A 26797-nucleotide genomic window follows, 5' to 3' on the forward strand; every position below is an offset into this window, starting at 1 on the left:
ATTGGGCATGTACTAGGGAGAGATGATGCCTCACTTTGGGGCAGAAAATCTATTTCTTTATATCCCCCTTGACAGGAGGGAAAAATGTGTGCATACGTGTGTGTGTGTGTGTGTGTGTGTGTGTGTGTGATCTGTCTTTGTGGGTCAAAGGAGGAAAATTTTCAGGTATACAACTTTAGAGATCTAAAAGGAGGGCTGTGGCATCCTGAGAGGGAATACAGGAAGTTAAGTATTGGGAGATGCTGAGTTTTTGACTGATGCCAGAATGCTGGGATCAGCAAGCATAACGAAGGGCTTTGGAGTATGGATAGCCAGTCAGAGCCTGATAGCAGCCCCTACTGAGATGCCCCAACATAAAACTGACCTCACTCTAAACATGGCTCAAAATGCATTGCCTTCCCCAACAATCTCTACTCTGCCCAGTGTCATCTGAGTATCCCTCAGCTACCATATTCTGTGCCTCAGAGATGCCCCAGATCTGTGGCAAAATCTACAGGATTTCTTAACATTTAATAAGGTAGAGGTGCTTGGTCCATTCATGTTGATGTCACTATCTAGCTAGTGATTGAGGAACCCATTCTGGTGGTAGATTTAGGTGTACTGATAGATAGAGGGTGTGGTAACCTCTGTTCCCTGTACATAGCCTCACAACAACACTGTCCATTAATAAATATTCGCAGACACATGGTTTTTAAAATGCAAAATTTAGAGTTTAAAAACAAATAGACTGACATTCCCCAACTTCAAGACTTACTAGAAAGTTACAGGAAAAAAGACAGTTGGCTGTTGGTGAAAATTAGACAAACAAATCAATGAAACAGAAGAAAGAAACTATAAGTAGACCCATGCAATATGGTCAACTGATCTTAAAAAGGAGCAAGGGCAATTCAAAAGAGAAAGAATAGGCTTTTCAAAAAAAAAAGAAGTGCTGGAACAACTAGACACCCTTGAGACAAGAAAAAAAATTAATCTAGACACAGACTTTACATATTACATAAAAATTAACTCAAAATGGATCATGGACCAAAATGTAAAATGCAAAACTCTAAATTTTCTAGAAGCTAACATAGGAGAAAATCTAGGTAACCTTGGGTTTGGTAACAATGTTTTAGATACAATAAAGGATGACCTATGAGAGGAAAAAATTGATAAGCTGAACTTCATTAAAACTAAAAACTTTTACTCTATTAAAAAAAAAAACTGTGCAGAAAATGAAATGCCAAGCCCCAGACTTATTTTTTGCAAGATATATTTGAGAAAATATTTGCAAAACACATATCTGATAAAGGATTATTATTCAAAATATACAAATAACTCTTAGCACTCCATAAGAAAATAAACAACCTGATTCAAAATGGGCAAAAGATCTGAACAGATAATTCATCAAAGATATACAGATGGCAAGTAAGCATATGAAAAGACATCTTATATTATTAGGAAATTGCAAGTTCAAACAACGAGATGTCACTATACACCTATTAGAATGGCCAAAATTCAGAACACCAATAGCACCAGATGCTTTTTGAGGATGTGGAACGGCAAGGATTCTTTGGTTCATTGTTGCTGTTTGGCTTGCAAAATGATGCAGTCAACTTGGAAGACACTTTGATGGTTTAAAAAACTAAACATATTCTTACCATATGAGCCAATAATTATACTCCTTGGTATTTACCCAAAGGAGTTGAAATATTATGGTCACAAATAAAACCTACATGTTAATGGTGATAACACCTTATTCATAATTTCCAAAATCTGGAAGAAACTAAGATGCCCTTCAAAAGGTGAATGGATGAATAAATTGTGGTACAGACAGTGGAATATTATTCAGCACTAAAAAAGAAATGAGCTATCAGGCCATGAAATGACATGGAGGAAACTTAAATGCTTTTTACTAAGTTAAGGAAGGCAATCTGTAAAGGGCCCAATTCTGTGACATTCTGGAAAAGACAAAACAATGGAGATAGTAAGAAGATCAGTGGGTTCTAGAAGTTTGAGGGGAGAAAAGGATGAATTGGTGGCACACAGTGATTTTTAGGGTAGTGATACTACTGTGTTTGAAAGTATAATAATGGATACATGTCATTACACATTTGTCCTAACCCATAGAATGTACAACACTAAGAATGAACCCTAAGGTAAACTATGGACTCTGGGTGATAATAACATGCTCTTTTTTTAAATTTTATTTTATTATGTTATGTTAGTCACCATTCATTACATCATTAGTTTTTGATGTAGTGTTCCCTGATTCATTGTTTGCATATAACACCCAGTGCTCCATTTAATACACGCCCTCCTTAATACCCATCACCAGGCTAACCCAGCCATCCACCCCCCTCCCCTCTAAAACCCTCAGTTTGTTTCTCAGAGTCCATAGTCTCTCATGGTTCATCTCCCCCTCCGATTCCCCCTCTTCATTTTTCCCTTCCTACTATCTTCTTTTTTTTTTTAACATAATAACATGCTTTTTTATTTTTTGTTTTCCGCACCCTTATTGGGATATAATTGACAGATAATATTGTATGAGTTTAAGGTAAACAATGTGATGATTTGATATATGTATATGTTTGTTATGGTTAATTGTCAGTCTTTTTGTACTAGATCATAAGTTTCATGAAGGCATGGGCTTTTTCTATCTCGCTTATTACCATCTAGGACAGTCCCTGGATCACTAAAACAATATTCAATGCTGAAGGAATGAATAAATATCAATTCTATATTGGAAGGCATGATTTTTTTCCTGTCCCAGAACATGCCTGGATTATAGCATTAGAATAAAACATAATTGTTTCAGTGCTGATGTTGCAAAAGGTGGCTTACCTTTGGATGCTTTTCCCCCTACATCTATTACTATGTGCCACGGATGTCTGACTTTTGCTGAGGAATAACTATAAACTCAGCCATGGGCTCTTCATTGGATCATGGTCCTGTTTCTAATCCTCTAACCCAAACTGATGGGCAGTCTCAGTCACAAAAGCCAAAATGCCAGGAGCAGCAGAGTCCATTATGCACCTACAAGTCCTATAATAGGGAGCTTTCAAATTACCCACCTCAGCTATAATATCAGTAGGTTGAAGCAAGACAGTGAAAATAATAAGCAAATGCCTGCACACTGCCAGGCATAGACAGAATAGAGAGACAAACTGGTTCAGAGGTTTGGGAAGCCTATAGCAATGTCTGAAACTCTGCCACCCAGTGGAAAATCAGAGACCGTTGAAACAACTAAGCATAGTCGACTGAGTTGGCTGTGGGTCCTATTACTGAAACAATGTTTTCCAGGGAAAACACATATGCCTTAACCAATGATAGAGGACTAACCAATGGTAGAGGACTACTCCACTTATAGTACTTCTGGAAAAGTCTTTGTAATAGACCCAATCCCTAGACCTAGAACCCTGGCCCTGACTCCAACCAATATCTCCTCTAGTATGCCACCTTCTCTCTCCTGTGCTGGCTGGCTTACTCCCTAAGCCACTACCATTCAGGAAATCTAGGAAATATTGTTTCTGTACAGACTACCAGGTTTCCAAATGACATCCAACCTCAGCCCCTGGTTTATTGTCCAACAGTACTTTAAGATAAACTAAAAGATTTGAGATCAATGGTTCTTGGTTCAAGTCCAGGATGCCTCTACTTGGTCTTTCTTAAAGGGTGGCTGTACACTGCAGTGGTTATCAGTTCAGACCCTTAGTACAGACCATTACATTTCAAGCCTCACCCTATTATACCACACTGAATGATGTAGGACAGATGCTTATCTTTTCTCAGTCTCTGTTTCTTCATCTATAAAATGGGGCCAATAATAGTGACTAACTGATGGGATTGTTATAAAGCCCAGTATAATAATCTGTGCAAATAACCTAGCATGACTTTCACCATCTTTTTTTCCTATTTCTCCAAGATGACATCATCATTGCTGGTGAGTAGAACTCTGTACTCTCCACATAGGTCATCTTCTCTCTTATGTAAAACTTATACAAAGTTTATGTTTGGAGAAACTGTCCCTGAGAATTCTTTATGAATTGCCCTATGTGCTGATGTAGATATTACATGCTACTTGTATTTTTAACACATTCTCATTCAGTTATTAGGCACCAATACAATGCCTACCATGTGTCAGTCCCTTTAATAGATCCTGATCATACAAACAAGATCTTGCACTTCTCTTAAAAGCTTCCAGTCCAATGAGCTACAGTTAGATGAGGAGATGATTTTCACACATGGGTGCCCCTGGATTGAGGACATCTAATTCTAGCTGGGTTGAGGTTGGAGGCTTTGCAAAGGTGATGTCCTCTGTGTGTCTTCTTACCCAAACCATCCCACAGGTTCCTCAAAGCCAAGCTTATCTCAAGTCATTTATAATCCTTGTATATGGAGGATTACATATAATAAGGGCTCAGTAAGGTGAGCTGACTAAAAATTAAAAAGCTAAAAAGATACACTCAAAATAATTTAAAAATTAATAGTTATAAGAACTATTTAAAATATAAAAATTCAACTTAAAAAGGTTGTTGACATAATAAAGGACCCTAAAATGAACAGGGCCTGGCCATCTCAGATGCAAACAGGTTGATGGCCTGAGGATGTGCCTCTGATGTTCAGCAACCCACAGAGATGTTCTCTAAAAGCTGAGGCTCCCTACAGCCTCCACACAAGAAAAGCAGTAGGTAGAAGTCTTGCTTCTTCAGGTTCCTTTAGGTCAAGAGGCTCCCATTTCCGGAGAAGAACCATGAGAGACGATGGACTCTGAAAAACAAACTGAGGGTTCTAGAGGGGAGGGGGGTGGGAGGATGGGTTAGCCTGGTGATGGGTATTGAGGAGGGCACGTTCTGCATGGAGCACTGGGTGTTATGCACAAACAATGTATCATGGAACACTATATCTAAAACTAATGATGTAATGTATGGGGATTAACATAACAATAAAAAAAATTAAAAAAAAAAAAAAGAGGCTCCCATTTCCATCAGTCTCATCCTAGGCCCCTGCAGGCCTGCATAATGGGCACTGTCTCCTGTCCACTTTCCTTAGACAGATGGCCCAACAAATTGATTAGCTGTAAGCCCAGTGTGGTTATTATTGCATTCACTAAAGAGTATTTATTTTTCTTGACTAATTATCCAGTTTGGAGATTTCCTAATCCTTGCTGTCTGCCCTAGAGTTTACAAAAGCTCTTGTCCCATGATTGATGACTTTTTTGGCTATTGCAAACCCTGCTTAAGCCACAGAAGGATGGGAAGTAAATAGGATGACTTTAAAGCACTGGCATATGCCGCTTTGGAAGGAAAGTTGCTAAGTTCAGAGTACATAAATGCATCTTTGCCCTCCAAAAGGGGGAAATAATTTAATCAATACATCTGGGGAAATAGATTTTACCTTCCTCACCAGTAGTGAGTTCTACTGGGGAACTGTCATCAGATGCAAACCTACCCCATCAGTGTTAGTCTTGTACACAACACTGGTATTACTTATACTGTGAATGATATACTTATAGGGCAGAGATCCTCAAAGTGTGGTTGCCAGATCAGCAGACTCAGCATTACTTAGAACTTGTTAGATTGCAAATTTTAGTGCCTCAATTTAGACCTACTGAATCAGAGAAACTGTTTTAATAAGCACTCCAGGTAATTCTGGTGTATGCTAAAGTTTGAGAACAAATGCAATAGCACAGTGTCTTATACAGGATCAGATTTCTGCCTTCTTATTTACCTTTAGAGGCACAGAAAAGCTTCCTGTGATATAGGACTTCTAGACTAAAAAGATTGCTGAGAGTTTGACTTTGGTACAGAATTCAGGAAGCTGATGGATGTTTCAGGTGAATATCAGAACCTAAATCCTCCCTCACCTCAATTCTCTTCCATCATACTTGACCTCCAGAAGTTGAGAGTTACTGTCAAGGTCTGCAAACTTTAAGGACCAGATCTTGGCTGTGTTCAGTGTGGTTCCTACAGAAAGTAGGGGCCCCACCACATATCAGGTCTACCCTAGGAAATCTCATGTATTTACAAAGCCTGAATTCACATCAGAGAGACTCCAAAAAATTCTAATACCTCAAGAAGCCCCCCAAATCAACTCATTTTCAGAAGGATTTTCCTTGAATGGACTACTCCTAAAGGAAATTTTCAACAATGTATGGACATGGGTGAGTTTCGATTAGGATTGCTGTGTTGATTATGATGCTCTTGGTTATAAGTAACAGAACACTTAGTTCAATTAAGTCTAAACAGGAAGGGCTATGTGTTGGCTTCTGTAAAGTCTAATGTGGCCTAACATCAGAAACAGTGATAACTATGGCATAGGGCAGCTTCTTTTCTTAAGTCCTATTTCTTTTCTCTGTTGAATTTATTCTCAGCAGAATAATCTCAAGTGATGGCAAGAATGGCTTCTAGCAGTTTAAGGCTTATGCTCCACCAACATAGGGAAAAGAAAGACCTTTTTTTTTCTTGTAGCACCATCAAAAGTCCTGGTTAAGGCTCTTACTGACCTGCCCTGGCTCACACACCTATTTTGTCACCAACTGGTGAGGCTAATGCTGAACTGACCCAGCCTGGGGTATAGGCAATGCCATCCAAGAGAACTAAAAAAAAAAAAAGAAGGGGTTCAGCCAAGTGGAAAGTAAAGGCCCTGTTGTCCAAAAAGAGATACTAGGCTGGCAAAAACATTGATTTCTATTACAGACTCTAAGAAAATACATACAGCCCAGAGTTTTAGGATAATGTTACTTTCTGACCCTGTCATCTACATGCAGAGTAGAGGCCTTCATTCTATTGCCAGAATACACATCTAGGGACAAATAAAGATCATAGAATCTAATATTGGCCAATGATGTCAAGTGTCCTTTTGCTGTTCTCTTTATGAATAATGCACATTTGTGTGGTAATATGCTAAATGATGGGAGGAAAGGCCCATATGACAACAGCTTCTACTCATTTATAAGGAGGATATTCTGGAAGACCCGAAAAAAAATACATGAAAGTCAATTATCTAAACATTTTAGAACCAAGTGGCCTACAAAGAACTCAACTTTGAAAATAAATTTAACAAGTCACTAGTCTAAAAACTGGTTCATAAAACAACATGCATGGCTTTTTTCATCGCATATTTTCAAAAACAGATAGTTGGCTTACAAAGCACAGGCTTGCTTCCTCCTCCCAGTCTGAAGACTCATATTCATTACAGTGACCAACCCCTGTCTTTTAAGAGGTCAGAGTTTGACAAATCCAGATATAGATACATTAACTCTGCCTAATGAAGAGTCATTCGAATTTTCACACTAAGTGTGAAATGGTAATATGTGGGATGGCAACTGTGGAATGGTACGTGTGGAGTAAGTGTGGCTGGCAGGTGTGGAACATAATGCAGTGAACTGCTATTGAATGTAGCTGCTGTGTGGTACAGACTGCCTTTGAGGAAGAAGAATTAGGGAACTCTGGCCAAAACACTAAATGTCACACCTCACTGCCTTTCTATCAGATGGGCCTCCACTATGGATTAATTCTGTTATATGAGTATCTCAGCCCTGCCAAAATGTATGAAGCCCTCCCTCCCTGGTGCTGTCCAGTCAGATGCAGTGCAGGCTCAGAGTGGGGAGAAACAGACTGAGCCTTCCTTTTGTTGTCAGCATTGATACTCTTTTTCTTTTAAACTTAATTAATTAACATATGGTGTATTATTGGTTTCAGAGGTGGAGTTTAGTGATTCATCAATTGCATATAACACCCAGTGTCAGCGTTGATATTCTGTCCCCAGCCAACTCAGATAGAAAGGTCACTATAGGTAAATGTGAACCCCATCACCATCCTGAGTTGAAAGGTACCACAGAAGGCCAAGGTTTATATCAAGAGGGAGGCAAGAAAATCAGATTTGAAATGGCAGGTGTAGGGTGGCTACTAGTTCAGGCTCTGGACTAGATTGGGGATTATATCCCAGCTCTACTGTTTATACACCTGTGTTTTTGGAAAAGTTAAAAAACAAACAAACAAAAAAGACAAAATAACAACAAAAAACACTGAGCACCTGATTCCTCATCTCCTTAATGAAGGCTCAGCTATAGTCCTAAGAATTAAGAGAGACAACATATGTCAAGTGTCTCTTTGGTGAGCCCTCAGCTGATGATATTATGAGTCCTAGAATCTGAAATAAAGTGTAAAAAAAAAAAAAAAAGAACAAAAAGCAAACAAAAAACTAAGCAAATTCACTTGACCAATGAGTTAGTTTTTCCTCACTTCTGAAACTTTGCTATTAGTAATCCCAGAAGTCCACACAAACTTTAGAAATGTGCACCTTAAGTTAGTTCTTAAGGATTCTTTGAAAATTCAGATTTATGCTTACTGTTTTTATCTCAGGTATTCCTGATTGATTCATGTTTTTTGATAGTGGCAATAAACTGTCTAGTTTTTATGCTGTCTTAAAATCCTTAATAAACTGTTTTGTTCTCTTTTTTAAGTTAATGTTTCTAGCTTGTTTTTAAGAATATCTCTATTAATATTTCAAAGTAAGATAGAGCTTGAAGCAGGTTGATGGTGAAAACATTTTCTTCAAAATGTTATAATTTACAAAGTCAAGAAGTAAACTGATATATTTTGGTCAAGACTGGATTAGAAATAACACCTTTCTCTAATATATATTAGCTTTTACCTTATTTTCACCGCTTACGAAGTTTATGGACTCAAAGAAGCATGCAGTTTTGAAGCAACTGGTAAGAAAGCATTTTCAATTTAGTTTTAGGAGTGATCTGAACATAGAACATAATTACAACAGAAAATAGTATTTCTGCAGTGGTATAAATAAAAGGGAAAGATTCATAAGAAGGAGAAAGGGGAGTGGACAATTCATCTTGTCAAGACCACAAGGAATATCAAAAACAGGAAAAGCTGCATTCATATCTAAATCTTAGAATACTTTTAACTGCAAAATACAGAAAACTAGGCTCAAATTGGCTTTAGCAAAAAAATGAATTATTAATTTATTAGCTCACATATCCTGAAAAGTCCCAGGGATTGGTCAGGCTTCATGCTTCATATAATCAGACCTCAATTTCTCTCTTTCAGTCTTACTGTCTTCTCAAATGACCTCATTCTTGGGCTCCACAACCTACAGCGAGAGAGAGAGAGAGAGAGAGAGCACTCGTTCCTAACAACTGAGCCAGCTTATTGGGCTTCTCATTGATGTGAATTTGGTCAAGTCCCCATTCCAGAACCAATCCCTGTGGCCAGGGGGGTATGATACCCTGCATGGCCACCCCTGAAGTCTGAAGTATAGTCACCATCGTAAACCACCTGTGGAGATGGTGGAAGACATGAGAGTGCCCCAGGGAAAATAAAATACTGTTATTGAAAAGGGAATAATACCTGGGTTCTCCATTGTCCAGTTTAAATTCTACTTTCCCTTCGACATCTTTCCATCTTATATTATTCAAATGGATGCTGTTGGTGCCTTGTCCAGATTCCCTTTAATGGTCAGTACATTCAACCCCCAGCTGCTGTGAGGGTTGGCTGCCCATATCTCACAGTCACTTCCCTTTCTCAGAGGGTTGCTTTCAGTTTAACGCAAGCCATTTTGGCCCAGAGTTTATGTCCTCTACTCCCAATTCAGGGGCAGCCTACAGCCAAATACTCTCTAACAGATGACAAAAAGCTGACTCCAGCTGGGATCATACCCTTACTTAGCTCCTTCCCCTAATTCCCTCACTTCTCTTCTCCTGAGAACCGCCCCTCCCCCTAGTAAGTCATGTGCTCCAAATCTCAGGCTCTGCTTCTATAGGACTTGACCTAAGATAATTATTCAACTTGTCACATTAATCTATCTCTAGATTTTAAGATTCTTGAGAGCAGGGACCATGTTTTGGCCTATACTTAATTTTTAATATGATTTAATTTTTCATATATACGTAGTGTTTTTTCAACTGCCTTGAAAAGACTAGACCACATCTTTTATTGCAATGTTTCTCAAACATTAATGGTCATACAGATCTCCTGGAGATCTTATTAAACAGATGACTCAATAGGCCTGAGTGGGGACCTGAAATCTTCATTTCTAACAAGTTCCCAGACGATATTGATGCTGCTGGTCTAGGAATAATGTTTTGAATAGTAGGTTCTACTATGCACAGATTATTTTAAATCACCCACAGCATTTAGTATCATGCTTTCTAAACAATAAGCACTCAGTAAATGTTTGTTATTGGATTATAAGCTAATTGAAGAATGTAGGAATTTAAGGCATTTTGATTGAAAAGAAAGCTGATTTAAAAAGTGTGTTCCCTAAGGATATATAGATTCTCTATGGAGGGCTCTCAGTAAAAGTTACTAAAGGAGACATTTTTTACAAGTTTCCAGATAACTTGCAATAGAAATATTTCCTGATTCTAATTTCTTCTTTTCTAGGACCCAGAGCTAAGGGGCCAATTAGTAATGGGGCAGTAATTCTCAGATATGCCAACAGAAGTTGAAAATGGCAATTTGGGGAAGAAGTAGAATGTGATTTCTTATTTGCCATGGGAAATCCAATGTCCATCCCAGGTATCAGCTTCTGAGTTTAATCTTAAAGTCAGCTATGTTTGGGCATTTGATTTATTTCTGGAAAGGATAATGGCTGCAGTCAGGCTTCTCCTGGAATGTGCATTATAGGTCCTGGGGCCATGGGTGGCTTCATCCCAGTGCTCATAGTTCAGCCATCCCTCTGACATTATGTTCTACTAGTTATAGCTGAGATACTAATCAATGTGTCCTTTCTAGAATCCTGCAGTATCAAGCTCTGCTCTCAGCAAAGAGTGCAATTCTTTAGTATAGCTCCAGACCTTTATTTTAGGATGATGATTGTGTTCATTATGTTTAGGTATTTTGTGAGAGAAAGAAAAACTGTGTAAGCTTAATAAACCCTAGTGTCCATATACTGGAAATGTATAGAGCAAGACAGTCTACTTAGTATAAAGATGCAGTTTTCAATCCTGGGTGCATCAGAATTGCCTGGAAACTTAGGTGAAAATACAGTTTGAGTAGTTCTAGGGCAGGGCCCAGGCATTTGATAAAACTCTCCCAGGGACTCTAATGCACAAGGTGGAGCAGGTGCAAAGTGGTAATTTTCAAACATTTGTGTGCATCAGAATCATCTGGAGGGATTTTTAAAATGCAGATTCCTGAGCCCCACTCCAAATATTCTGACTCATCAGGTCTGGGAAGGGGCCTGAGAATTTGCATTTCTAATAAGCTCAGGAAATGCTGATGCTGCTGGTCCATGTGTCTCATTTTACTCAGCATTGGAAAAAATACATATTAGAATCTCCTGGGGAGATTTTAAAATCCCCATGCTCAGCATAAGTACCAGAATCTCTTGGGGTAGGATCAAGGCATCAGCAATTTTTTTTTTCATTTAAATTCAATTAGCCAACATATAGTACATCATTAGTTACAGATGTAGAGTTCAGTAATTCATCAGTTGCCTGTAACACCCAATGCTCATCACATCATGTGCCTCCTTAATGCCTGTCACCTAGTTACCCCATCCCTCCACCCACCTCCCCTCCAGCAACCCTCAATCTGTAGCTAAGAGTCTCTCATGATTTTGTCTCCCTCTCTGATTTCTCCCCATTCAGTTTTCCCCTCCCATCCCCTATGATCCCCTGCTCTATTTCTTATATTCCACATGAGTGAAACCATGTGATTATTGTCTTTCTCTGATTGACTTATTTCACTCAACATAATACCCTCCAGTTCTATCCATGTTGACGTAAATGGTGAGATTTCATCCTTTTTGATGGCTGAGTAATATTCCATTGTATATAGACACCACATCATCCTTATCCATTCATCCATCGCTGGACATTTGTTGAAGAGACTGTCTTATTCCCATTGGATATTCTTTCCTGCTTTGTCGAAGATTAGTTGACCATAGAGTTGAGGGTCCATTTCTGTGTTCTCTATTCTGTTCCATTGATCTATGTGTCTGTTTTTGTGTCAGTACCATACCATCTTGATGATTACAGCTTTGTAATATAGCTTGAAGTCTGGAATTGTGATGCCACCAGCTTTGGTTTTCTTTTCAACATTCCTCTGACTATTCAGGGTCTTTTCTGGTTCCATACATATTTTAGGATTATTTGTTCCAGTTCTGTGAAAAATGTTGATGGTATTTTGATAAGGATTGCCCTGAATGTGTAGATTGGTCTGGATAGCATAGACATTTTAACAATATTTGTTCTTTCAATCCATGAGCATGGAATGTTTTTACATTTCTTTGTGTCTTCCTCAATTTCTTTCATAAGTGTTCTGTAGTTTTTAGAGTACAGATCCTTTACTTCTTTGGTTAGGTTTATTCCTAGGTATCTTACGGTTTTTGTTGTAATTGTAAATGGGATCGATTCCTTAATTTATCTTTCTTCTGTCTCATTGTATAGAAATGCAACTGATTTCTGTGCATTGATTTTATAACCTGCCATGTTGCTGAATTCCTGTATGAGTTCTAGCAATTTTGGGTGGAGTCTTTTGGGTTTTCCATATAAAGTATCATGTCATCTGCGAAGAGTGAGAGCTTGACTTCTTTGCCAATTTGGATCTTTTTGTTGTCTGATTGCTGTGGCTAGGACTTCTAGTACTATGTTGAACAACAATGGTGAGAGTGGACATCCCTGTCGTGTTCTTGACCTTAGAGGAAAAGCTCTCAGTGTTTCCCCACTGAGAATTATGTTCGCTGTGAGCTTTTCATAAATGCCTTTTGTGAAGCTCTCCTCCCTACACTGTGGAGAGTTTTAATCAAGAAAGGATCATCTGGTGAATGGATAAAGAATATGTGATATATATATATATATATATACAATGGAATATTATGCAGCCATCAAAAGGAATGAAATCTTGCCTTTTGCAATGATGTGGATGGAACTGGAGGGTGTTATGCTGAGCGAAATAAGTCAATCAGAAAAAGACATGTATCATATGACCTCACTTATATGAGGAATTCTTAATCTCAGGAAACAAACTGAGGGTTGCTGGAGTAGTGGGGGGTGGGAGGGATGGGGTGGCTGGGTGATAGACATTGGGGAGGGTATGTGCTATAGTGAGTGCTGTGAATTGTGCAAGATTGTTGAATCACAGATCTGTACCTCTGAAACAAATAATACATTATATGTTTTAAAAAAAGAAGAAGAAGATAGCAGGAGGGGAAGAATGAAGGGGGGGAAGTTGGAGGGGGAGACGAACCATGAGAGACGATGGACTCTGAAAAACAAACTGAGGGTTTTAGAGGGGAGGGGGTGGGAGGATGGGTTAGCCTGGTGATGGGTATTAAAGAGGGCATGTTCTGCATGGAGCACTGGGTGTTATATGCAAACAATGCATCATGGAGCACTACATCAAAAACTAATGATGTAATGTATGGTGATTAACATAACATAATAAAAAAAAAAAAAAAGAAAGGATCAACTGGGGTGCCTGGGTGTCTCAGTCAGTTAAGCATCTGCCTTCAGCTCAGGTCATGGTACCAGGGTCCTGGGATGGACCCCCACACTGGGCTCCTTCCTCAGGGGTGAGCCTGCTTCTCCCTCTCCCTCTGCCTGCTGCTCCCCCTGTTTGTGCTCTGTCTCTCACTATCTCTTTCTGTCAAATAAATAAACAAAATCTTTAAAAAAATTAAATATCATCAACGTTTTTTTAAACAGGTGATTTTAGTGTCCAGTCACAGTTGAGAACCACCAGTGGAAAGTAATATGTGATCAATCTTACAGTTAATTTGTAGAGAAAGCCACCTGTGGGATGCAATGGTGAACAGCATTCACTTTACAATAGGCAAGGGCAGGTGCAAATCCTGGTGCAGGCACCAAATAACTGGGGGACTGGGTGTACATTACTTTTCCATCTAAGCCTCGATATATTCATCTATAAAATGGGTATTATGCCAATAGTAACTCCTTCAAAGAAATGGGATAATGAATTAAACCTTTGGGTCAAAACCTGACACATAGTAAGTAAGTGCTCAATAAATGTACATGGATATTATTACTATATCATTTGATATTATTGCCGTTGTTATTATATGAAGAATTTTACTGATAACTTCCTCTTGCATACAGAATACTTCTGGAACTACTTGATTATGCATGATGTTCTTTATTTTAGAGTCTGCTGTATGTGTGTGTTGAGGAGTGAGGCAGTTTTTCAGCATTATTATGCATATAGACAGATAGCAGATTTAGCTTTAAGAGACATTCATCTTTCTATGAATAGCTTTCCAGGTGATTTTTCAACCACAAGTTTTAAGGACAAAAACGTGTATTTGAGAGGGTATAGACTGGAAATCTTAAAGTTATACCACACCTGAAAATGCTGAAGGAGAGAGACTGCTTTTAAAAATGGCCCCAACATTTTACCTTCTCATGTGTCCACACTCTTGTGTGCATGTGACTGTGCAGTTCTTCCAATAAATAGGAGGAGCCTTTTTGCCACCCCTGGTATCTGTGCTGCATTGTGACTTGCTTTGGCCAACAGAGTATGGTGGGATTGATTAGGAGCAAGTTCTGCACATGGATTCCAAGAGTTCTCACACACTTCTGTTCTCTCTTTTGCTGTCTGTCTTCATCATGAAAACATGCCAGGCTAGCCTGAAAGAGTATGAGACAGAGAAAGCAAAGTCAAGTCTCCCCAAAAATCAAAACTGAGGTTACAGACACATGAAAGAACTCAGGCAAGATCAACAAAAATCCCTGGACAACCCACAGAAAGAACACAATAAATGCATTAATAGTCAGCTAAGGTCAGCACAACCACCCATCCGAACCACAGATTTATGAGAAATATTAATTGGTTGTTTGTTTTAAGCCACTAAGTTTTGGGGTGGCTTGTCACAGGCACTAGCTAACTGACACAGAAGATAGACTAAAAAAAAAAAAAAAAAGTGAAGATAACGAGGACTGGAAATAATGAAAGCCATATTTCACTATGTCCAAAAAAAATTGTTTAGGGTTGGTCTTCTGGGCACATTACAGATAACATAAATTAAAAACACTTATTTACTTCCACAAAAATAAATTATATTTCATGGAGCCTTTGGAATTAGAATTTTCTGGTCATTTATTTGAAGAATGGTTTTTATTTTGTTGTTGTTTAAACCAGCAGTCTTGTAGACAAACTCAGAAAGCCTTCCGGAGGAGAAACCACCTGGTGGATGCTGTTACAGACAAAAGCCAGATGTGTTTAGGTCACAGACCAAGCTAAAGGAACAATAAATTGTGCCAGTTTCCCATTTTAGGCTTATAAGATTTAGCAGAAGCTACAAGTTACAGATCTATCTACAAAGTCATCCCAGGTAGTGAAAATTGAGGACAGAGGACAGTGGGGAAACTACTAATTTTGCTTTTTAAAGAAACTGCCTCTTAGGAACATGAACACATAGCATTTGTCTTCATAAACCCACCAGCAAACTCACAAAGAAAGGTACTTAGAGGTCATGAACTAGTGGCCTTGTGCACTTATCAGTGCTGAAATCCCAGATCCACTCCTCACTAGAGAAAATAACATCCTCCTGCAACACCTCCTACAACAGAGCTGTCGTTTTGTAAATGTGCTTTAACTGTTTAGTCCTGTAAGATTTAAGTGCCTAAGGATGTAGAATCCAAATATTCCACACAGAATCTTAAGCTGTGTTTAATTTCTTTAAAGGGCTCAAATAAATTTGGCAAGCAAGTTTATTGATAGCAATTTGACACCTAAAATATTCCATTTGGGGGTATTTCTTGTGTGTGATTTGATTTACATAATTTGTGATCTACAGTGTGGATGACAGGAACAACTAAAAATAAAATTGCTCTCTTAGAGATTAGTTAGGTCACAAAGTCTATAACAAGGATATCCTGAGCTCAAGAGTCATTAATTACTGGACAGGTGATTTCTAGGTTGCAATGGATATTTACTGAGTATCTTCTGTATGTAATGAGACCCTGTGGGTCCAAAGAGACCAAGAACCACTCCCTCAGAATGATCAACCTTCAGAAATGTCAACATTAGAAAAGAAGTCAGACAATGTGACAAACAGTTAAATTATAATGTACAAATACTATTAGAGGTAAAAGGCAGAGGGCTGGACTGCAAAAGGGCAGCATTAAGGAAATGGCTACTGGGATATTGAAAATACTTCTGTAGAAAGAGTATGAATTTGTGAACTAAAAAAGCTGGGGAGGGGGGCGCCTGGGTGGCTCAGTCGTTAAGCGTCTGCCTTCGGCTCAGGTCATGATCCCAGGGTCCTAGGATCGAGTCCCGCATCGGGCTTTCTGCTTGGCAGGAAGCCTGCTTCTCTCTCTCTCCCACTCCCCTGCTTGTGTTCCTGCTCTCGCTGTCTCTCTGTCAAATAAATAAATAAAATCTTAAAAAAAAAAAAAAGCTGGGGAGGCCACTTCTGGCAGGACACACAGCTTGTGCAATATTATGATGCCATGATGGACCTTTACATATTTGGAAAATAGTAGTTGCTATGGCATGGCTAAATGGCAGGTTCACTAAAGAGAGTAGGAGGAGCTACAGCTAAAGAATAGGGTCTGGACTACATGGTGGATGTCTTAGGGTGTCATGATAAAGATTTTACCATAGACAAAATGGAGAGGGTGGGGCTAGAAGCAGAGAGATCATTTAATGGAATATGGTGGTAGTCTACATCACAGATGGAGAGAGCCAAAATAAAGTATTGTGCTCCTGGTTAGCAGGAAGCAGACCCTGAGCCAGGATTTATTTGCAAATGATTTACAAAAGCAGTACTTTCAAACAAATGCATGAGGGAATATGGGAAGCAGAACAGAGAAGGCAAGAAAGTCAAATAAAGATGTGAGTTCAGGAATAGTCTCAGTCTCAGTCTAATCCCAAAATGAGCTCTGTAGCATAAATTACACCTCACCCTATATTCCATACCAGTTAGTCATTGGCTAGAAGCTACCCTGAGGGACATAGGAACTCTGAGTTGCTCTGGCTCTCTCTACATGGGAAGCACACAAGTACTTGGTCTAGAATCTTCTTCCTGATACCTAGGAGTGCAACATCATTCCTATGCCCGAGAACAATCCTCTGAAGGTCAAAGGTATGGGCTTTTAATGAGAACATAGAAGTTGGACAATGGTGGCATGAAGTTGGTAAAAAGATCCTAGGGGATCTGGGCAGAGTGACAACAGTATCTATTACACAGTGAGAATGGAGACAGGGGGACAAAGAGCAGTAGTTTCCAAATTGTATCTCTAGGAGTATTCAGTTCTGTCAAATTTCTTAGGTATTGGCAATGGAAGTAGCAGTTGTAAGTCTAAAAGTGCTGGGTTAAACAAAATTAAAGACCTGGTTTACTACTAGACTCTTTAGATCCTTTGATGTTCCAAGGGGAATGTAAAATATGATGCATTTTCTAGCTTATATGACCAGAGCACACTTTGAGAAATGCTTAATTGCAGAGATATTAGGAGTTTGCAGTGGCTGACCTAAAGGTATGATTAGAAGTGGTGAGGGTGGGAAAGGTATTTGGGGTAACTCTCATGTTTCTGACATGATAAGTAGAATGGTAGGTCAGGTTGGGGGGGATTAGATAATTCATTTTTGGACTTGTTAAGTTTAAAATTCCTTTAGGAAGGACAGAAATTGGGATGCCTGGGTGGTTCAGTCAGTTAAGCGACTGTCTTCAGCTCAGGTTATGATCCCAGCATCCTGGGATGGAGTCACATATCGGGTTCCTTGCTCAGTGGGGAGCCTGATTCTCCCTCTGTTTACCACTCCCCCTGCTTGTTCGCTCTCTCTCTCCCTCTGACAAATAAATAAAAATCTTTAAAAAAAAAAAGGGAAGGATAGAAATCTGTGCAAGTTAAAGAAATAACTTCGGGAAGTGAATAGAAATATGGTGATAATGGATTGGGATGATCACCATGGTATAGGAACAGGGAAATAGTTACAACTAATCTCTTAGTTTTATTTGTGGAGCATGAAGAATTATCCTCTGATAGGTTCAAGAGTGTGGTAGGTCTTTCTTTATTCATTCACCAAATGTTTATTGATTATCTAAAATGTGCCAGGTACTATGTTAGGCACTAGAGCTGTGGGGATTGGGCAGTATCTGTGTAGATATAATTATGCTTCTTGCACTCAAGGAGGAGACATTTTAGAAAGAGAGACAGTTTGAGAGAAGTTTGTGAAGTTTGGAGTATAAAAACATTGACCAAGGAGTAGAGACCTAAATTTCGTCTGGTCCCAGGACTTCAGCTGGATAGGGATCAAACCATTCTGAACACCTATGAACTCAACAGGAGATCGAAGAAAAGAATAGCAACAACTCTCTGAACAGAAAAACGACCACTTTCTGGAAGGTAGGACGTGCGGAGAAGTGAATCCGAGGCGATATTTGGGAGGATAGACAGCGGGGGAGGGGGCCTCCGTCAGCTACTTCTGGCAAGTGATAGAGCCGCGGAACACAAAATCGGAACTTTTAGAAGTCTGCTCTGCTGAGGGACATTGCTCCAGTGGCTAAACAGGGGGTGGAACCCTCGTGGGACAGTGCAGTCTCAGGATCCTCAGGGTCACAGAAAGACCGGGGGTGCCTGAGTGCAGCAGAGCTCCCAGGTATCGGAGCAGGGAAGCCGGCTACAGAGACGGAGCCAAGGAGTGGACTCTCAGCTCGGGGTTGCCATAAACCATGATCTGCGGCACAGTTGGGCCCCTGCTCCTCCAGCAGGGACCCAACAAGCGGCAGATCTGGGGAGACTCCCCTTCCTCCCCCCGGCAGAGCAGCGTGGGAGCACACCGCAGGGATCTGCTGGGTTTGGAGACTCCAGACGTGGTCATGTGCCAGAGATAGAAACGCTCGGTCACAGGCTGGGTGAGCACGGAGTGTGGCCGGAGACCAGGGAGATGGGAGTGATTGACTGCTTTTCTCTGGGGGCACACTGAGGAGTGGGGCCCCGAGTTCTCAGCTCCTCAGGGCAGAGATTGGGAGGCCGCCATTTTCACTCTTGTCCTCCAAAGCTGTACGGAAAGCTTGCAGGGAACAAAAGCTCCGAGAGCAAACCCGAGCAGATTAATTAGCCCAGACCGGGCAAGGGCGGGGCAATTCCACCTCCGGCAAAGACATTTGGGAACCATGGCAACAGGCCCCTCCCCCAGAAGATCAGCAAGAACAGCCAGCCAAGACCAAGTTTACTGATCAATGAGAACAGCAGAACTCCAGCACTAGGGGAATACTGCACATAGAGTTCCCGGCTTTTTTCCCCCTGATTCTTTAGTCTTTCAAAGTTAATTTTTTAATTTTCCTTTTTCTTTTTTGAATTTTTCTTTTTCTCTTCTTCAACCAACATCTTATCAATCCCTTTTTTAAAAATCTTTTTTATTTTGCATTTTTAGAGTCATATTCTATCCCTTCATACTACTTAAACTTATTTTTCATATATATGTAAGTTGTTCTCTCTTTAAAATTTTAGGATACAGTTTCTTCTAACAGACCAAAATATACCCTACATCTCTAGTGTATGGCTTTGTTCTAGTCTCCTGCCTGATCACATTCTCTCCCTTCTTTTTTTTTAATTCCTCTTCTTTCTTTTTTCAACAAACTTCTTATCTTATCAATTCCTTTTATAAAATATTTTATAATTTTCATCTTTACACTCATATTCCATCCCTTCATCGTATTAACCCTTATCTTTGTACATGTATAAGTTTTTCTTTCTTTAAAATTTTGGCAGGCACTTTCTTCTAACAGACCAAAATATGCCCAAAATCTAGTGTGTGGCACTGATGTATGCACCAGCCTGATCATATTTGATCATATTCTTTTTTTTTTATCTTTTTTCTTTTTCTTTCTTTCCTTCTTTTCCACTGGTTTCAGGTCTCTTCTGATTTGTTTGGTGGATATTTTTCTGGGGTCGTTGTTACCCTGTTAGCATTTTGTTCTCTCATTCATCTATTGTCCTCTGCACAAAATGACAAGATGGGAAAACTCACCTCAAAAAAAAGAACAAGAGGCAGCACCGACTGCCAGGGACCTAATCACTACGGACATTAGTAAGATGTCGGAACTAGAGTTCAGAATGACGATTTTAAAGATACTAGCTGGGCTTGAAAAATCCATGGAGGATATAGAGAAACCCTCTCTGGAGAAATAAAAGAACTAAAATCTAACCAAGCCAAATCAAAAAGGCAAATAATGAGGTGCAATCAAAAATGGAGGCTCTAGCTGCTACGATAAATGAGGCAGAGGAAAGAATTAGTGATATAGAAGACCAAATGATGGAAAATAAAGAAGCTGAGAAAAAGAGAGATAAACTACTGGATCACTAGGGCAGAATTTGAGAGATAAGTGATACCATAAGATGAAACAATATTAGAATAATTGGGATCCCAGAAGAAGAAAAAAGAGAGAGGGGGGCAGAAGGTATATTGGAGCAAATTGTAGCAGAGAACTTCCCTAATTTGGGAAAGGAAACAGGCATCAAAATCCAGGAGGCACAGAGAACCCCCCTCAAAATCAATAAAAATAGATCAACACCCTGACATCTAATAGTAAAACTTATGAGTCTCAGAGACAAAGAGAAAATCCTGAAAGCAACTCGGGAGAAGAGATCTGTAACCTACAATGGTAGAAACATTAGATGGGCAACAGACCTATCCACAGAGACCTGGACCAGGCCAGAAAGGACTGGCATGATATATTCAGAGCACTAAACAAGAAAAATATGCAGCCAAGAATACTATATCCAGATAGGCTGTCATTGAAAAAGGAAGGAGTAATAAAAAGGTTCCAGGACAAACAAAAACTAAAAGAATGTGCAAACACGAAACCAGCCCTACAAGAAATATTGAAAGGGGTCCTCTAAGCAGAGAGAGAGCCTAAAAGTAACATAGACCAGCAAGGAACAGAGATAATATACACTAACAGTCACCTTACAGGCAATACAATGGCACTAAATTCATATCTTTCAATAGTTGCCGTGAATGTAAATGGGCTAAATGCCCCAATCAAAAGACACAAGCTATCAGATTGGATAAAAAAACAAGACCCATCATATGCTGTCTGCAAGAGACTCGTTTTAGACCCAAAGACACCCCCAGATTGAAAGTGAGGGGGTGGAAAACCATTTACCATGCTAATGGACACCAAAAGAAAGCTGGGGTGGCAATCCTTATATCAGACAAATTAGATTTTAAACCAAAGACTGTAATAAGAGATGAGGAAGGACACTATATCATACTTAAAGGGTCTATCCAACAAGAAGATCTAACAATTGTAAATATCTATGCCCCTAACATGGGAGCAGCCAATTATATAAGCCAATTAACAACAAAAGCAAAGAAACACATTGACAACAATACAATAAAAGTGGGGGACGTTAACCCCCCCTCACTGAAATGGACAGATCATCTAAGCAAAAGATCAACAAGGAAATAAAGACTTTAAATGACACACTGGACCAAATGGACTTCACAGATATATTCAGAACATTCCATCCCAAAGCAACAGAATACACATTCTTCTTTAGTGCCCATGGAACATTCTCCAGAATAGATCATATCCTAGGTCACAAATCAGGTCTCAACTGGTACCAAAAGATTGGGATCATTCCCTGCATATTTTCAGACCACAACGCTTTGAAACTAGAATCAATCAAAAAAGGAAAGTCGGAAAGAACTCAAATACATGGAGGCTAAGGAACATCCTACTCAAGAATGAATGGGTCAACCAAGAAATTAAAGAATTAAAAAATTCATGGAAACCAATGAAAATGAAAACACAACTGTTCAAAATCTTGGGGATGCAGCAAAGGTAGTCCTAAGAGGAAAGTATATAGTAATAGAAGCCTTTCTCAAGAAACAAGAAAGGTCTCAAATACACAACCTAGCCCTACACCTACAGGAGCTGGAGAAAGAACAGCAAATAGAGCCTAAACCCAATAGGAGAAGAGAAATAATAAAGATCAGAGCAGAAATCAATGAAATAGAAACCAAAAGAACAGTAGAACAGATCAACGAGACTAGGAGCTTGTTCTTTGAAAGAATTAACAAGATTGATAAACCCCTGGCCAGACTTATCAAAAAGAAAAGAGAAATTACCCAAATCAACAAAACCATGAATGAAAGAGGAGAGATCACAACCAACACCAAAGAAATACAAACAATTATAAGAACATATTATGAGCAACTGTATGCCAGCAAATTAGATAATCTGGAAGAAATGGATGCATTCCTAGAGATATGTCAACTACCAAAACTGAACCAGGAAGAAATAGAAAACCTGAACATACCTATAACCACTAAGGAAATTGAAGCAGTCATCAAAAATCTCCCAAAAAACAAAAGCCCAGGGCCAGTTGGCTTCCCAGGGGAGTTCTACCAAACATTTCAAGAAGAATTAATACCTATTCTTCTGAAACTGTTCCAAAAAATAGAAATGGAAGGAAAACTTCCAAACTCGTTTTATGAGGCCACCATTACCTTGATCCCAGAACCAGAAAAAGACCCCATCAAAAAGGAGAATTATAGACCAATATCCTTGATGAACATGGATGCAAAAATTCTCACCAAAATACTAGCCAATAGGATCCAACAGTACATTAAAAGGATTATTCACCATGACCAAGTGTGATTTATTCCTGGGCTGCAAGGTTGGTTCAACATCCGCAAATCAATCAATGTGATGCAATATATTAATAAAAGAAAGAACAAGAACCATATGATCCTCTCAATAGATGCAGAAAAAGCATTTGACAAAGTATAGTATCCTTTCTTGATTAAAACTCTTCAGAGTATAGGGATAGAGGGTACATACCTCAATATCATAAAAGCCATCTATGAAAAACCCACAACAAATATCATTCTCAATGGGGAAAAACTGAGAGCTTTCCCCCTAAGGTCAAGAACACGGCAAGGATGTCCACTATCACCACTGCTATTCAACATAGTATTAGAAGTCCTAGCCACAGCAATCAGACAATAAAAAGAAATAAAAGGTATCCGAATTGGCAAAGAAGTCAAACTCTCACTCTTTGCAGATGATATGATACTTTATGTGGAAAACCCAAAAGACTCCACCCCAAAACTGCTAGAACTCATGCAGGAATTCAGTAAAGTGGCAGGATATAAAATCAATGCACAGAAATCAGTGGCATTCCTATACACCACCAAGACAGAAGAAAGAGAAATTAAGGAGTCGATCCCATTTACAATTGCACCCAAATCATAATATACCTAGGAATAAATCTAACCAAAGAGGCAAAGGATCTGTACTCAGAAAACTATAAAATACTCATGAAAGAAATTGAGGAAGACACAAAGAAATGGAAAAATGTTCCATGCTCATAGATTGGAAGAACAAATATTGTGAAGATGTCAATGCTACCTAGAGCAATCTACACATTCAACTCAATCCCTATCAAAATACCATCCACTTTTTTCAAAGAAATGGAACAAATAATCCTAAAAGTTGTATGGAACCAGAAAAGATCCTGAATAGCCAGAGGAATGTTGAAAAGCAAAGCAAAGCTGGTGGCATCACAATTCTGGACTTCAAGCTCTATTACAAAGCTGTCATCATCAAGAGAGTATGGTACTGGCACAAAAAAACAGACACATAGATCAATGGAACAGAATAGAGAGCCCAGAAATGGACCCTCAACTCTATGGTCAACTAATCTTCGACAAAGCAGGAAAGAATGTCCAATGGAAAAAAGACAGTCTCTTCAACAAATGGTGTTGGGAAAATTGGACAGCCACATGCAGAAGAATGAAACTGGACCATTTCCTTACACCACACACAAAAATAGACTCCAAATGGTTGAAAGACCTCAATGTGAGACAGGAGTCCATTAAAATCCTAAAGGAGAACAAAGGCAGCAACCTCTTCGACCTCAGCGGCAGCAACTTCTTCCTAGAAACATCGCCAAAGGCAAGGGAAGCAAGGGCAAAAATGAACTATTGGGACCTCATCAAGATAAAAAGCTTTTGCACATCAAAAGAAACAGTCAACAAAACCAAAAGACAACCGACAGAATGGGAGAAGATATTTGCAAATGACATATCAGATAAATGGCTAGTACCCAAAATTTCTAAAGAACTTATCAAACTCAACACCCAAAGAACAAATGATCCAATCAAGAAATGGGCAGAAGACATGAACAGACATTTTTCCAAAGAAGACATCCAAATGGCCAACAGACACATGAAAAAGTGCTCAACATTGCTCGGCATCAGGGAAATCCAAATCAAAACCTCAATGAGATACCACCTCACAACAGTCAGAATGGCTAAAATTAACAAGTCAGGAAATGACAGATGTTGGCGGGGATGCGGAGAAAGGGGAACCCTCCTGCACTGTTGGTGGGAATGCAAGCTGGTGCAGCCACTCTGGAAAACAGTATGGAGATTCCTCAAAAAGTTGAAAATAGAGCTGCCCTACAACCCAGCAATTGCACTACTGGGTATTTACCCCAAAGATACAAATGTAGTGATCTGAAGGGGTACATGCACCCTGATGTTTATAGCAGCAATGTCCACAATAGGCAAACTATGGAAAGAGCCAAGATGTCCATCGACAGATGAATGGATAAAGAAGATGTGGTATATATATACAATGGAATATTTTGCAGCCATCAAAAGGAATGAAATCTTGCCATTTGCAACAACGTGGATGGAACTGGAGGGTATTATGCTAAGTGAAATAAGTCAATCAGAGGAAAACATGTATCATATGGTCTCACTGATACGAGGAATTCTTAATCTCAGGAAACAAACTGAAGGTTGCTGGAGTGGTGGGGCGGTGAGAGGGATGGAGTGGCTGGGTGATAGACATTGGGGAGTGTATGTGCTATGGTGAGCGCTATGAATTATGTAAGATTGTTGAATCACAGACCTGTAACTCTGACACAAATAATACATTATATGTTAAAAAAGAAAAAAAGAAGATAGTAGGAAGGGAGAAATGAAGGGGGGGAAATCAAAGGGGGTTTGAACCATGAGAGACTGTGGACTCTGAGAAACATACTGAGGGTTTCAGAGGGGAAGGGGGTGGGGGGATTGGTTAGCCTGGTGATGGGTATTAAAGAGGGCACCTACTGAATGGAGCACTGGGTGTTATATGCAAACAATGAGTCATGGAACACTACATCAAAAACTAATGATGTAATGTATGGTGATTAGCATAACATAATAAAAAAAGGAAAAGAAAAACATTGACCAAGGACATGTAATAAAATCATTGCATATCCATGGCACCTGCTGAGTGGCATGAATGATAATAACTATAACTTTCTCCAGTGGTATTCAATAGCAACTTGGCAGTAAGGAAAAGAAGTTTGGAGGATTTAAACTTGGAATTTTATAAGATGGGTTGATGGAATTAAAGATGAGAATAATGAAATAGCTGAAGTGATGTATAATGGGGTCTCAGGAGGACAGGCAGAAAGTAAGGAGAATGAGGCCAAAGGACTGATGTAGAGAGGGTTAGGAAGATTAAGCTTTAATTTTCTAGTGAAGGAATAGGATTTTAGAGCTTCAAAGGCTGAGCTTCAAGTTCTTAGTGTTGTCTTGGGAGTGTGTGGTTGAAGTTCAGTGAAGGGAAAGGCCACTGGTTAAGGAAGTTACAGAACTACAAAGTCCAGAAATCAGTGTTACCTCTGATACTGGTAAGAGCTGGAGTGGGGAACAATATTGCTGATCAGGTGCCAGGATCCCCCAAAATGAATGAATCAATTAATCAATTAATCAATCGATAAATCAAATTTATCCTATTGGACTTAAGAATACTAAATTTAAAGCTCTATCAGACGTGCATATACAGGGCCCAATAGTCAGTATGAAATGCTTTCCTAATTTGCCAAGCCATAGGTAAGAAATAAGCAGCAATTTTCCACAAAGCAAAACCAGTTTATATTCAGACATATTCAAAGACGTACCTTCTTTATGTCTTGTATTGTCTGAGTTTATAATGTTAAAATGTTTGAACTCCTTCCTCCATTTTCTAAAAGTGATGGACAAAGCTTTTCTGAGGAGTGTGAGATACCCACCTCAAGCCCTAAGGGTTTGACAGCATCCAAATCCCACTCCAGTCACTCATAGATGACCAATACTGCTCTAGGGAGGCTCACCAAATACTTGTTGAAAGTAAAGAACTTGGGCCATATATTAAAATAGAGCAAGGAGACTCCCCTCATCTGAGATAGATATCTGGTTTAGTCGTCACTGCCATAATCTAAGGGAAGTCATTTCTTCAGGAAATACCAGACACTTGGCATACTATTTGACTAGTTCAACAGTTCAGAGAAATTAATATGACAAGGGGCAGGGCATAGCAAATATATACCATATGGAATGAGGTGAGTAGTGACCTATCCATTGTCACTTCATGATACTGATTCTTGTTGATAACTCTCAGAAATTTCTTCCAGGTGCTCCCTGTCATCTCTTCTCATCAGTGTGCAGGTCCTCATCAAGTGATAATAACAAAGAACAAAATCTTTGATAAGTTTGCCCAAGTTCTACAACATGATCTAGGATATATTGAACTTAGGCCAGGTGATTTTCTTATATTATTTTTGATCTTGACAACAACCCTGAAAGTAGGCATTACCATCTCACATTTACAAATTGATAGATTGAGGCTTAGAAGCTAAATTTCTTGCCCAGTGGAAAAATCAAAAGTAATTTTGGGCAGCAATCTGAGCAGGTCAGGCCAGTAATAAAGCTGGTGCTTTTTCCAAAATTGCCGCGTGTCCTCAGAAACTCTATTGAAATTATGGCTTTTTAGATCCCATTTGGATGTCTTAAGGATGAAGGTTATTTATTGCTTGGATTTCAGGTACACCAATATT

At 39.3% G+C, this 26797-nt stretch overlaps 2 long non-coding RNA genes across 4 annotated transcripts in view; one reads left to right on the top strand and one right to left on the bottom strand.

Moving 5' to 3' along the window:
• LOC118534579 (uncharacterized) overlaps nt 1-26797 on the top strand; it is a 182584-nt gene that overhangs the window by 138464 nt on the left and 17323 nt on the right. The window lies entirely within an intron of this gene.
• The window catches only part of LOC118534580 (uncharacterized), a 569730-nt gene that overhangs the window by 1786 nt on the left and 541147 nt on the right, over nt 1-26797 (bottom strand). Inside the window, exons 4-5 of the long non-coding RNA XR_013441946.1 lie at nt 14357-14587; nt 8975-9090 (exon numbers count right to left, since the gene is read on the bottom strand). This is a non-coding gene — a long non-coding RNA (uncharacterized LOC118534580). The remainder of the gene's footprint in view (nt 1-8974; nt 9091-14356; nt 14588-26797) is intronic.

This window comes from Halichoerus grypus, chromosome 10 (assembly GCF_964656455.1).
Source record: "Halichoerus grypus chromosome 10, mHalGry1.hap1.1, whole genome shotgun sequence".
Taxonomy (NCBI): domain Eukaryota; kingdom Metazoa; phylum Chordata; class Mammalia; order Carnivora; family Phocidae; genus Halichoerus; species Halichoerus grypus.